We start from the raw sequence: 13,564 nt of genomic DNA on the forward strand, positions 1-13,564 counted from the left end.
TTTTTTGCACTTGTATCATCATAAAAAATTGGGACACACCAAACATCCCTACCAAAACCCATAATTTATTGATTAATCCATAATAATTAAGCACAACATGATCCAACAACAACATACTCAGCCTTAGTAGTAGACAAGGCTACAAAATTTTGCTTCTTATTGGACTAGGAGATCAGACATGATCCAAAGGAGTGTGATATACCTGTGGTTTTTTTATCCACTAGATAACCTGTATATTTAGTATCAACATATCATACCATTTTGAAATTGCTTTATTTTGGATACCATAGACCTAAGTTAGTAGTTCCTTTGAGATATCTCAAGATTCTATTAATAGACTTGAGGTGGGATTCTTTGGATCTGCTTGGAATCTTGCACATAGGCTCACACCAAAGATAATATCAGGTCTACTTGTTGTGAGATACAAAAGTGGCCAAATCATGCCTCTATATAGCTTTTGTTCTATAAATGTACCTGTTTTATCCATATCCAGTTTTGCGATAGTGGCAATGAGAGTGCTTATCTCCTTTGATTTCTCCATGAAGAATCTTTGAAGAAGTGTCTTCACATACTTTTGTTGACGAAACATTATTTCATCAACTGTATATTTAATTTATAGTCCTAAGAAAAAGATAAAGTTCACCCATTATGCTCATCTCAAATTCACTAATCATGAGATTTTAAAAGTCACGAGTCATGATGATATTAATGGAATCAAATATGATGTTATCTACATAAACCTGCATAATCAACAAAGCATTTCCATTTTTCTTTAAGAAGAGAGTGTTGTCAATTTTATCTCTTGTATGTCCATGCACCAAAAGAAATTTTGACAATCTTTCCTACTAATCCCATGGATCTTGTTTTAGTCCATACAAAGGTTTGTCAAGCTTGTACACATGATTAGGAAATTCCTCACTTTCAAACCCAGGGGGTTATTTCACGTATACTTCCTTATTGAGATAACTATTTAAGAATGCACACTTTATATCCATTTGGTAGAGAGTAAATTCCTTGTAGGCAAAAAAATCCATAAGATGTCTGATTGCTTCAAGTCTTTCCACAAAGGAAAAAGTTTCATCAAAAGTTATGCCTTTCTCCTGATTATATCCTTGAACCACCAGACTTGCCTTGTTTCTTATGACTGGTTTATGTTTATCTACTTTATTTTTGTACACCCACTTTGTTTCAATCACAGATCTGTCTTGTGGAGGTAAAACCAAGTACCAAAATTTTCTCCTCTCAAACTAGTTAAGTTTCTCTTGTATGGGAATGATTCAATCAGCATCAAGAATTGTTTCATTCACCCTTTTTGGTTCAATGACTATCTGAAAAGCTTTTAAGGCACACAAGTTCTTCAATCCAGACCTAGTGGTAAACCCAGATAAAAGATCAGTCAGGATGTTCTCAATGGGATGAAAACCTAGATAGTTGTAACCTTTTGAAATCAACCCTTATGAGTTGCTTGGCTTACAATCAATGGTTTGAGCTAGAGTTGTTGGTGGTTCAACTCTTCCCTCTATCACTATGCCTCCAAGTTGTATTGCAGATGGACCAGGTTGTACAACCTGTTCCTATTCCTTTTCATGTCCTTCAGTCTAACTTTTCTCCTACATGTTAATCTCAGCATAAGATTCATCAAAAATAATATTACACTTTATTCAACACAGTTAGTTCTTTTATTTGGGACCCTATAAGCTTTACTATGGTGACAATACCCTAAGAAGATTCCCTCATCACTTTTTACATCAAATTTTTCCAAATTATCTTTTTGATTATTATGAATAGAACACTTGCAATCAAAGGTTCAAAAGTGAGAAATATTTGGTTTTCTTCCTTTGAGTAATTCATAGGGAGTCTTCTCAATATTAGGTATAATCATGCATCTATTCACAATGTACCCAGTAGTACTTATGGCCTCAGCCCAAAGATTTTTTGCAAGATTTTCTACAAGCATCATTGTTCTAGCCATATCTTCCAAGGTCCTATTTTTCCTTTTTACTACTCTATTTTGTTGTGGAATTCTAGGAGTAGGGAAATCATGATCTATACCATTATGGAACAAAAGTCCAAAATATTTGCATTTTCAAATTCTGTGCCATGGTCAGATCTTATAGAAATTAGGAAAGTACCTAGTTTCTTTTCTATTTTCTTAATGAATAAAAAAAAGACATCAAAAGCATCTTCTTTGAAAGCCAAAAACAATGTCCAAGTAAACCTGGAATAGTCACCAACAATTACAAATACCTTTTACCTCATCTGCTATGTACTCTCATTGGTCTACAAAGGTCTATATAGACTCGGTCGAGGCACTTAGTTGTACTGGCATGGTTTTTAGGTTTGAAAGAAGATCTTACCTACTTCTCCCTTACACAAGCACTACAAACCTTATCTTCTTTGAACTTAATTTTGGGAAAGCCCATCACCATGTCTTTAGAATTTAGTTTGTTTAGTTGCTTTAGGCTTGCATATCTAAGTCTTTTATGTCAAAGGAGGGGATCATTTTCAATTGTACTTAAACAAGTCAGTCTTGTTCAAGGCATCCCCATGATATCAGCTTTATACATATTTTTATGTCTTCTAGCAGTAAAAACAATCTCCTTGGTATCCATTTTTTTGACTTTACGACCTACAAAAGTAAAAGTTACCTTATTTCTTTTGTCACATAATTGTGATATAATGAGAAAGTTGTGCTTTAGTCCTTCAACAAGGTAAAAATCTTCCAGAGATTTAGATTCAGACTTTCCAATCCTTCCAACTCTAGTAATAGTACTCTTTTTGCCATATCAAAATGATACTCCTCCCACATTAATTTTAGAGAGTTAAAGGAATATTTTTCCCGAGTATTATGTATTGAGAAAAAACTATCCAAGTACCAATATCGCTTTTTTCCTTTCACTGTCACTTGCAAAATAAATTAGGTTTAGATTTAATAACCCAACTCAAACAAGCTTGGGTCTTTTCTTATGATTAAAAGGGTGAATAAGATTACTTCTAGCCCATCGAGACAATAGGTTGTGTGATTCATTTCTCTGACCAGTTTTGACTTTCTTCTTGTTAGCCTGTGCTAACATGGAGTCAGATTTCTTTGCCAGGTTTATGCTTCTAGATCCACATTTTGCAGCAACTGGACATTAAATGGTTGGATGTCCTAGATTTTCATATATGTAGCACAAATCTTTAGTAGCATCAGGACTTCTATAAAACCCCAATCCAGCCTTTTCATTTTGGGTTGTTTCACTCAGTTTATGGACAACACTTGAGGAATTTGTCCATCTATTTGCTCTTTCAATATAAAGTTTTAGTTTAGAAACTTCTTGACTTAGTTTACTCATCTTTTCTTTTCATGAAAGTATTCATGTTTAAACTTAGTCAATTCTGATTCTATTATTTCTTGTTCCTCACTCTTGACCCTTTTTTCTTCTTCAGAAAGAAATAGTTTTAAGACTTCAAATTTTAGAGTCAGGTTTGATGAAAAAAGTTGGCTAACTTGTTCCTTGAGAGTTTTGTTTTCCTTTTCAATAGTGTTCATACAAGCCTCTAGATCAATATAGTCAAACTTTAGGATTGCAAGACTATTGAATGTTTCATCCCTATTAAAGGTTAATCCCTCAAAATCAATAATTAAGGAACTCATTAAAAAAACAAACTTTACTTTTGAAAATAAATACAACTTATCTTTAAGTTCAAGGATACTTATCTCAGAGGTTGCATCTTCTTCCTCCATATCTGAATCCCCAATGGCCATGAAAGCATTTTCATCAACATCCTTATCATCATATTCATCAGAGTTTGATCCCCATGTAGCTACCATAGAATTTTCTTCTTTTTCATTTTTCTTAGATTTTTCTTTTAGTTCATTTTCAGCTCTATCTTTTTTCCACTCAATTTCTTAGATAGGACAGCCCCTGATTTGGTGATCTGTCTTTCCATATTTGTAACATCCAGTTGGATTATCATTGAAACACTTTTTGCTACCTGTTCCTTTCTTCTTCTTCTTAAAGAACTTATTAAAGTTCTTTGTTATGAATGCAACTTGTTCCTCATCTAGTTCAATGTCTTCATCATTGTCAGATACCTTCAAGGCCAGAGTTTTCTCAAGAGCAGCTGCATCCTTCTTGACTTCATCTATTTGCATTTCAGAAGTCATCAAGTTGCCCACTAGTTCATAAATATCATCCTAGTGAGGTCCTTTGCTTCTCTAATTGTTGTTACTTTGACATCCCTTTTTTCCTTAGGTAGAAATCTCAATCCTTTTCTACCTGTTCCTCAGTAGAGATGACTTTTTCCAATAATGTCAACTCATTAGCCAAGGAGGTCAATCTTTTCATCATTTCATGTAGTGATTCATTTTCTTTCATTTTGAAAGCCTCATATTCAGTGAGAAACAGAGAAATTCTGAATTTTCTCACTATAGTGGTGCCCTCATGTGTATTCTCTAAGGCATTCCAGATTTTTGTAGTAGTATTGCAGTTGGATACCTATTGTACCCAGCAGTACCTAGTCCACAAACTAGAATATTCTTAGTTTTTGCATTTTTCTGCAATCAGATCCTCAACAGTAAATTCACTTCTAATCTTCTTGATTTTCTCTCCATCAATTGTTTTCATAGGAATTTTTGGTCCATTAGTGATTCTATCCCGAAAGTCATAATCTTCCCCATGAAGAAACATTTCTATTCTGGTTTTCCACTAAATGAAATGAGTGTCATCAAAGAGTGGAGGTCGAGTAGTTGATTGTCCTTCACTGTGACCAGTAGGTGGTGCGGAATTCAACCTGATGATCTTATCTTAGGTTCTCACCTTATTTACGATAACCTTGCTCTGGTACCAATTAATAAAGTACTAGACCTATTGATTTACTTATTTTAGCTTAATAGTTTTCTATGAATGAAATAAGTTGCCTAACGTGTTTCAACAAAGCTAAAACAGTAAGTAAATGAGACTATAATTTTCACGTAGAAAACACCCAGCTCAAAAAGATATAAAAAAACCACGACCTGTATCTTTATAGGATTTTACTACAAACTTCACTAAACAACGTTGAGCCGTAACAAACAACAAATTACAAAACTTATGTAATCTAAAAACTATAAACTCTAATTCCTACTTCTATAGCACACAAATCTCCTAAGGTATGTTTCGATTTTTCAAACTTGAAGACGGTGATCCTAACTCAGTTTATACTTCACTGAGAGTAGAATTACATAAACATTACAACTCAAGAACCAAACCTAATACATAAAAATTAAGATACCTTACTTTCTAAGTAATTAACACCAGGTTCAACTATGTGTTTCTTCAAGTTGTGAAACTGGCAAGCCAATTGCCAATTGCCTTTTTCTTTGTAAGTGCGTGAGTGACTGTGCAAGTCACTCCTCTGTTTAAACATAACTCTCCAAAGAGTCCTTCATTAGATATGACTTCAATCTCAAGGAAAACTCTCTATTCTTTAGTGTTTGTTGTGAAGTAGAAGTCCTTCTTCAACTCAATCTCTCGTATCTTCAGATTTTGGAATCAAACCCGAACTCTTCTTTAACACACGTGATTTTTATCTTGAGTTTTATCAAAAGTGCAGATGTTATTCCTGTTTTCAAGCAACCTTGTCTTCATGTTCCAGTGTCCTTAATTTTGTATATCAGTGAACCATTTGTGGACTAGATTGAGTAACATAATTCATTCATTTGGCAATCATCAAAACTTCATTGATCAAACATATATTGTCTAGTTCCCGTTGGTACTAGTATCTTTTTTCATCATCACGTTTTTCTTTACTTCTTACTATTACATATTATTTCTATTGCTGCGGCAATCATATTATATGTTGATGGCTTGGTGCAACTGATATTTCCTACTGTATTTTTTTTCCTTCTTATTTTGTTATACTTCACTTGAGCATAATCGAAACATATAATAAAGACTGAATGTGAAAAGAGAAAATAAATCGAGCATAGTTGTGCTTTTATTATTGTCAAATGTGTAATTATTATTTTCTTTTACTTGTAATAGTGAGGATCAATACTTTAATCATAGTCCTTTATAGTGCCTATCAATTAATAATACGATTATCAGTATTCAAAAGGTCCAACTTAGCACCATTAGACTTTGAAAGTGTTTAACAATAGTATATTAGTGTAATTTCTGTGTATTAAATTCTTTCGACCTTTATGGATACTCATTTAGGTGTACGCGCCTTGTGCGTGTACCTCACATAATTGAGTTCAAACGTTCCACTAAATAGGATATTTATTTAAATAATAAAGATAAACACAATAATTAAATTCAACATCTTTTGGAGAATTTATTTAATTAAACCTAACCTTTACTAAAAAAAATTTTCAAAGCGGATCGACATTCATCTACCACATGTAAACTGCAACAAAACAATAAGATGATAGATACATCAAAACAAAATAATTATTTCTAACCTTTACACAAAAAAAATCTTCAAAGCCGTCCGACACTCATCTACCACCTGTAAACTATAACAAAATAATACAACAATAGAGATATCAAAATAATACAACTAAACTTTACCTTTACACACAAAAAAAATTTTCAAAACAGAGATATAAAAACAATGCAATTAAACATAATCTTCACCCAAAAATTTTTTTCAAAACCGACCGACATTCATCTACCACTTGTAAATTCATCTATGACCTGTAAACTACAACAAAATAATACAATAGTGATCACAAAGCTTCAGTTTTGATGAAAATAATTTTTGTTTGAGTGAAAATTTTGACATTAAAGAATTACTTGAATAAAAATAAAGAAGATATATATATATATACATACATTGAATTTTATTATGTTGACAAAAATAGTGAAGAAGTTGAGGGTTAGGAAATTAAGCATCCATCAATCTGCAACCGAATCTAGTTAGATGAGCATCAATCATATTTTTCTAATAAGTAAATTGGTTTCTTCTCTAGTTTAACGTGCATCTCAATATTTATAGAATGATTTACTTAATGGAGTCCTATTTTAAGAGTATTTTTCTATCCTATTTTAGGAGTATTTCTCTAACTGATCAGTACAAATGGAAATATTAATTGATTCTCCTTCTATATATTTTAGGAGTCCATATGTTTTAGGAACCTAGTTAATATAATAAAAATAACTAAATAATAAATTGAAGAAAATAGTGAAAAAATTAGTTTGTCTAAAGGAGAGTCTTTCAATGAAGGACAAAAAGTTCAAATCACTTTTATAATGGTCTTCACACTTTTAATATATTACTAGTTTAGGTGTACGCGCCTCACGCGTGTACCTCACTTTAATGAGTTCAATTTTATAAAATCACTTGGATATAAGAAGCATGATAGCTATCACTTATCACATATTTATTATCGATTTGATCATTGATGCTAATAATAATAAGAATATGCGAGACAACGCTTACTTAACTATCTAACGAACCTTCTACACTTATCTAAGTCCTCCACAACCTCCTATCTAAATTCATGTTTTCAATAAGATGAAATTGTGTCGTTTCCATACCATACAACATAATCAATCCAAACACCATTCTATACAACTCGTATTTAGTGTTTCTAAACAAAAGCTAATTACTAAGGAGAAAATATATTGCAGTACGTAGGCCAGGATAATCATAATCTTCTAGCAGGTATTAGAATACTTAGGGAAGACAAAATCACTAAGGAGAAAAAATATTGCAAGACGATAGAAATATATTTAGTGGGTACCTGAATTTGGGGAAGGACAATCTCATTTACTTCATCATCCTATCTCCGAGATGAACATAATCTTATTGAATCTACTCCAATGTGCTTAGAAGAGGAAAATTGTAAAAATTTAGATTATCAATATGTGAGTTAGAAGTTACAGAGTTTATGTATTAGTATCGTGTTTTAACACAAAATACGGCACCAACAGTTATTTACAACTCAAATTATGATAAATTTAACGCCCTAAAATAATTGATTAAAAAAATAGACATGGGGTAAAAAGTTTTGATAGAATTATTAATTAAAAATACCTAATGTATACCGTAAAATGAAAGTTTTTTATTCCATATAAATGTAAAGAAAAAAAACGGAGCATATAGATGCAAACTTGGCAATAACCACTGTAAGTTACTTCATCTCCATGTTTATGATTGTTAGCCGTAAGACTATTTTGTTTAAAGAAGAAAATTTTAATGAAGGGCAAAAAGTTCAAATCAATTTTTAAGGGTCTTCACACTTTTAAATTATTATTATTATTATTATTATTATTATTATTATTATTATTATTATTATAGATTATATTACTATTATTATTATTACTATTACTATAAATAAATTATAGATTATAAATATAGATTATAGATATAAATATATTTGTAGTCAATAGAAAGGGAAAAAAAAGATTATTAATACCATTTTCATTATATGAAATATAATCTTGAGAGCATGTAACTGTTATCAATAACGAATTAATCAAAAGGATTTTACAATAAATACGTCGTGATGACATATTAATATTTTATAGTCATAGAGATTTCATACAAAAGATCTTCAAGAGTTTCTATAATAATCAACTCTTAAACTATATTAAAAAAGGAATAAAAGATTAAAAAGAAACATAAAATAAAGATTCGACATTTGCAAACCTCATGACTACAAACACGTCCTATCCATAAATTTGATATATCTTTGACAATTGAAAGAGACCACACAAATAAATAATAAAGAAGAATAAAATGTTAAACAAATTACAATAACAATTGATAATTAGAATACTTGTAGGTACTTTCCACTAATACTGCAAATTCATTTAAATACATCTAAGGAATTGATAAAATCGAAATGATCCAATTATTTTTTTTAAGTTTTCCTTCTAGATTTTAATTTTGGATTTCACGCCACCTTTTCTAAATAGTATTCGATTTTGGATTTAATAATGCTTTTTCTAATTAAATAATGTTTTTCAATTCTTATTAATTTTGATATCTTAAACATTATTATAATAATTTAATAACAATAATTTGAGGAAAAGAGCGAAAAGAATATTTTATCTAGTCAGAGTGTTTTAATGAGTTTTTTCTCATATTTTTCACGTCAATCAATAAAATATACACAAGAATTCAGAAAAACATAATTAAAAAGAAGCAATTGATGTTAAAAAAAATATATCCATTTTAGATAATATAAATAAATATTACATCTCAGGCAGCAGATTTCTTTTAAAAACAGAAAGAACAAATTAAATTGGAGTTTCATGAAAGTTAAATTATTCTTTTCATGCGATATATAATAGCTTAAAATAATTTTCTAGTTTAGTAATTTTGTATCCAATTGATTAATTAAATTATTTTGTTTTACATTTTGTATGATATTGAAAAGCTCAAACCTTAAAATTCTTCTAATATAACCAGTCGTACGTACTCCTAACAAGAGATAATCCCAAACCACTTACCAAAAAAAAATTCCACACCATTGACAAACCCTTTTCTAACAAATTAATCCAATCTTTTTTGACAATTTAGCAAATAATTTTTCCATTCTTCTCTGATTCTCCTTTTTTCTTTTTCTTTTTTCTCGTTGAATTTTTAAAGCTTTTGTATTATATATGCTAAAAGAAACCTCTCAACATATATATTTTAGGAGTCACATTAATTAGATCTTACCATATATTCTTTCTATACCATATATTTTAGCACTTTTCCCGTATACCTTAGGAGTTGATTTTATATATATAATGATATAATAATTTTATAATTAAAAACGTGAAAAGACTATTTTATCTAAAGCGGGGTGTTTTAATAAAGGGCAAAAAGTTTAATTCACTTTTCTAAGAGGCTTCACACTTTTAATATATTATAGATATAGATTATAGATTATTGACTAACTTATATATTGACAAATATACTAATTGTAAGTATATTATTGAATGATATATTAACATATCTTTTGACAATTATATTAAGTAGAGGTGTATTAATAGTACTACAAGAAGTATTATTGATTTATCAGCATATACATGATAAAAATTACAAATTAAAATATATTAGCTGATTTTTTCAAAAATTATTATTGACTGTTAGTTTATTCGTTAATATTACAATAAGTAGAAGTGCATATGTGATATTCTTAACAAAAAGTTACTATTACTGATTGATTAGCTCACACGTTAATAATTTAATTAAGTGAAGTGTACTCGTGTCATTTTTAAGAATACTATTGACAATTAACTTATAAATTAATAATTATATTAAGTAGAAGTGCGTAGTTGTATCATTAAGTAATGATAATGATTGGTTAACTTATCTATAATCTATTTATATTTATAATATATTCAAAATGTGAAGGGGCTTGAAAATATTGTTTGAACTTTTTACCTTTCATTAAAATTTTTTGCATTAGACAAAATTGTCTTTTCACTATTTTTTCCTAATATTTAAAAGTTGTAAATTAAATTATTTAAAAATAGAAATTTAATTGATTCTCTAATATTTAGGGCTATACGACTTTAAAGATTGCAACCAACTAAGTATGGTGTATTAATATTTTTCTAAAATTAGAATTGTGTAGATCATGGTAAAGGAATCCTAATTTATGTACTACTTCACTAGAGGAATCTTAATTTGCCGCGAATTGCAAGTGATATAAGATTTATTGTTAATTTTATAAGTGATTTATACTTTTATTTCTTTCGAAAGCATATATATAATTCTACTAATGATACGTGAGGTTTTACCTCTTTATTATATGTTATGTTATTTACTTTTTTCTATGTTGGCATGTTTTGTATTTATTTAAATTACTTGTTCAGGTATACGTGTCTCGCGCGTGTACCTCACTTTAATGATCAAAATAATACAATTGAACCTAACTTTTACACACAAAAAATTTCAAAACAGAAATATCAAAACAGTAAAATTGAACCTAATCTTTACCTTAAAAAATTTCTCAAAATCTACAAACTTTTGTTACCACCTGTAAAACACAACAACATAATACAATAAAAGTGATATCAAAATAATAGAATTAAATCTAACATTTACACATAAAAATTCCACAAAGCCGATTGACATTCATCTACGGTCTGTAAACTACCACAAAATAGTACGTCAATAGAGATATTAAAACAATACAATTAAACTTAATTAACTTTTACCTAACAAAATTCCTCAAAGATTCAAAACAATACAATTAAATTTAACCTTTAAACAAAGCATTTCTTAAAGGCAACCGACATTCATCTACGACCTGTAAACAATAAAAATATAATACCATAATGATCACAAAACTCCGGTCTTCAATGAAAATAATTCTTGTCTGAGCGAAAATCTTAACAGTAAAAGCCGACTTTGATGAAAACAAACTAATAAAATATAGTAGAAGTTGAAGAGTGTGTATATATATATATATATATATATATATATATATATATATATATATGTTGAATTCTAATTTTAAACAAATTGACAAATTTCTAGACGTTTTCTTTTTCCAAAAATAAAGCAATTTTCAAAAAGTAGGACATATTTTTATTGTTCTGATATATATGTTGATTCTATTTCAAATAAGCTAAGTTGTACAAAGTCTTAGACTAATAAAATTAATTTTTTTTTTACTTCTACTGTCATATTTATGTGCCAAAAATAAGTTATATAATATGGTTAGGACTCTTATTTGCCAAAAATAAGGCAGAATAGTTTGTACTTTTTAAATAATGATGGTTCATTATTTTTCTAAAAATATAGTATTTATGTATAACTATAATTTGAAAAAAAATAGTAAAAAGATGATTTTGTCTAAAGGAGAGCGTTTTAATGAAGGGTAAAAAGTTCAAAATCACTTTTCTAGAGGTCTTCACGTTTTTAATGTATTATAAATAAATTATAGATTATAGATATACATTCAGAAGCTCCAAAGGTTAAAAAACAAAAGAGAAAAGGACTATAATAGGTGTACGTCTAATTACGGCTTAATATTTTTAGGAAAGTTAATTACTTTCTACTCATTTCAACGTCGCTTTAGCTCAATAAAATTGTTCCAAATAATTATAGCTTTACGAATTCAAAATTAAAGTTAGCAGTTATTTTTAATTATACTCCTACCATTAAATTTTTTTCTTTTTTATAATATTGTTCAACTCTCAAAAAATATGTAATAAGTAAAAGTAACTTAGGAAATTATAGTTTGTATTTATTAACTTTGTAATTATATAAAGAACTGAAGCAACAGATAAAATGGAACGAAGGGAGTATATGGCTTGAATTGGAAGCTTTGAATAGACAATTTTGAGCTATTAATATGTATGAAGCGGGGCTCCTGCCTTGTATGTATTTTGCATTGAGGACTCCTTAATTATATGCATAGTTCCTTCAAACTACCTAGTTATATATAGTGATGTCACATGGGTAGATTATTATTTTTAGATGGATTAAAACGAGAGAGATTAATTAATAAACGTTTCGAATCATAAGCACCTTTATATTATTTGCTTAGATCATTAAGTACGTTTGCTTTATTTACTTTATTTCTTTTATATATTTTACTTGAATCAAGGTTTTTAGAAACAATCTAATCTCTATTTTTATAAAGCAGAAATAAGCCTCCATATATATATATATTCTGCATATACATTCTATCTTCCTAGAGTTTACTTGTGGATGTATACTTAGATATGTTATAATTGGATGTTTTATCGGATCAATTTGCGCTTTATACGTGAGCTAAATTGTTTTTAGATATATGGGGTATCTAAGACCACAAATTTCTCTCCAGTTGTCTATCTTTTGGGTATAACTTTTTCTTAGGGGAATGGACAGAAATGACACTGTCGGCCAAAGTAATTTCATGTGAATAGCCCCTAAATATACTATGTCACTTTATGGCCATCGCCGCTCCTAATTTGCTGCTCCTTTTTTTTTCTTATTTTTTTAAAAGCTTGTATTGCAATTATTAAAAAAAAAAAAATCACTTTTTTTCACTATTTTTTTCTTTTTTTTTCGCTGCTCATTTTTTTTTTTAAAAATCTTTTGTTGCTCTTTTCTTTTGATAATTAAATACAATATAGTAATTTTTTAAAAATACAATCAAAAATATAAATTTGTAATATCGTATTAAATAAAATTTTGTAGTTTTTTAAATATAAATTTTTAAAAATAAAATATTTTAATGATACATATACATATTTTAATAAATAATGATACAATTTTTACACACATCTGTATAGATACATATTCTATACAACAATGATATATTTCCTATATGCATGTTATACAACATTCCATACAATAATTATACAGATTATATACAACCTTTAGCTGTAAATATACATATTCTATACAACAATTATATAATTTTTATACAGTAGTTATACACAGTGATACAATTTATAAAAATAATTATACAATTGCTATACAACAATTATACAAATTGATACAATATCTATAAAATAATTATACAACAATTATACAGTTTCTATATAATAATTATGCAGATAGATATTCTACACAACAATTAAACAGTTTCACAAAACTATTATAAATATACATATTATATAGTAATGATTCAATTTCTATACACATTGTTTACAATTCCTAT

This window comes from Capsicum annuum, chromosome 1, assembly GCF_002878395.1.
Source record: "Capsicum annuum cultivar UCD-10X-F1 chromosome 1, UCD10Xv1.1, whole genome shotgun sequence".
Lineage (NCBI taxonomy): Eukaryota > Viridiplantae > Streptophyta > Magnoliopsida > Solanales > Solanaceae > Capsicum > Capsicum annuum.